This window comes from Echinops telfairi, unplaced genomic scaffold, assembly GCF_000313985.2.
Source record: "Echinops telfairi isolate 266 unplaced genomic scaffold, ASM31398v2 ScPeMD7_2186;HRSCAF=2738, whole genome shotgun sequence".
NCBI lineage: Eukaryota > Metazoa > Chordata > Mammalia > Afrosoricida > Tenrecidae > Echinops > Echinops telfairi.
The window spans coordinates 7397085-7398811 of NW_022106084.1; the positions used below are offsets into that span (position 1 = coordinate 7397085).

Genomic DNA, 1727 nt, shown 5'->3' on the forward strand with positions numbered 1-1727 from the left:
TCAAAGCGGGGACCATGGGTTTGTTTCTGAAAAGGTCTTAGAAACCAGATGGCTGGGAAGAGCAGCATGTTCCTTGGCCACTGTTCTCTTTCACTTTGTGGAGAACAGTTCTAAGGAAATAGACCAGAACAAGGGAATTCTGGGAAGCCTTTTTTTTTAAATGTAACTAACGTTATTCTCCACTGCCAAAAATGAGGCGGTCGAGCCGCATAAGAGTTACATCTGGGAATCTCTTAGTGGCAGTTCTGCCCTGACCCTTAGGGTCTCAATCAGCCTGCTGTGACCTGATGGCAGGGAGGGAGGGAGGGGGGGTTAGTGAATCCGTGAGTGGTTTTTCTGGTTTCTAGCTATACAGCATTTTAAGGGGTTTTTGTTTGTTTGTTGTTTTCACTTAACCTATAACCTGCCACAGTAATTTATGGATTCCGAATGAAATTGGTAGTAAGGCAATACCAGAAGCAATGTAATGCCAAAGACGGTAAGTCCATCAAGACTCTTTGGAGCAATAGAGTCAGAGTCAGAATCAGTAGGAGAACACAGGGGCTTCAAAGTGATCACAGAAATATGGAATGAAAAGAAAATGGGATTTCCCCATACACGTTCTGAAGCACTTTCGTATGTACAGAGTCATGTGCTGCATAATATTGGTGCGGGCAGCATCTGACTGCATTTGTATAGGTCTGTGTTCTCAACCCTTATAAAGCTTATTGTATTAATAATTGCAAGGATCTACAATGGTTTGAAATAACAAGCAGGCACTACTTTGTGACACACATCAAAACACGGTTGCTATTATTGTTCTATTATGCTAAAGATGATTTAGTTTCTCTGTATTTACATTTTCTGTGAGTAGAAAGACACACTATATACAGTGTACTAAGGTAGCCCTTTGATGAATGGATTAGATATGAACTGTGTCTAACTGTTCTGACTTACATACAAGTTCAATTCAAAGAGGGACTTAGGAATGGAATTGGCTCATGATCCAAGGATATCTCTATATAATGGTCATGGCCTCACCACATCTAAATCTCGTAAATCCTATTTCACAGATTGTAACATGGATGTTAAGAGACACACACCCATATATCCTTCAGTGACTGGGGGGCTGGCAAGTCCAAAATGTGTAGGCCATGCCAGTAGGGTGGAAGTTCACAGGCAAGACTTGATGCTGCTGCCTGGAGATAGAAGTTCTTCCTCAGGAAACCTTAGATTTGCTGTTAAGCCTTTCAACAGCCTACTGAGATTACTGAGGATGACTTCCTTTATTTAATGGCAATTGATTCTAAAACATGTCCTCACCATACTACCTAGATTACTATTTGATTGAATAACTGGGATCCCTGGTGGCACTACTTTGGGGTAAGTGTTATCCAGTTAACCACAAGGTCTGTGGTCTGAACCTTTTGGGGAGTAAAATGAGGCTGTCTATCTTTATAAAGGTTGACAGTTGCTTTGTGATGGAGTAAACTTGATGGCAGTTGCTTTTGGTTTTGTAGTCAAGCCAAGCTGATGCCAAACCTGGTCATCAGAGAGAGAAGACAGCTGAAATAAAAATACTGGTCACTTCGCTGAGTACTAGGGAGTTGTGTCCATGGTGGTTTGTGCAGACATCCACCTTAGTTTCTAGACAAAACACTCCTTGGGTGGCTTTATGAAGAGAGTAAGAACATAAGGAAGGGGACATGTTGCGGCCACATATCCTCCAGTTCTGGGTGTCTAGGGCC

At 42.1% G+C, this 1727-nt stretch overlaps 1 protein-coding gene across 1 annotated transcript in view; it reads left to right on the top strand.

Annotated features, from left to right (window-relative positions):
- MGST2 (microsomal glutathione S-transferase 2) overlaps positions 1-1727 on the top strand; it is a 13233-nt gene that overhangs the window by 4777 nt on the left and 6729 nt on the right. The gene's annotated exons all lie outside the window — the stretch shown is intronic.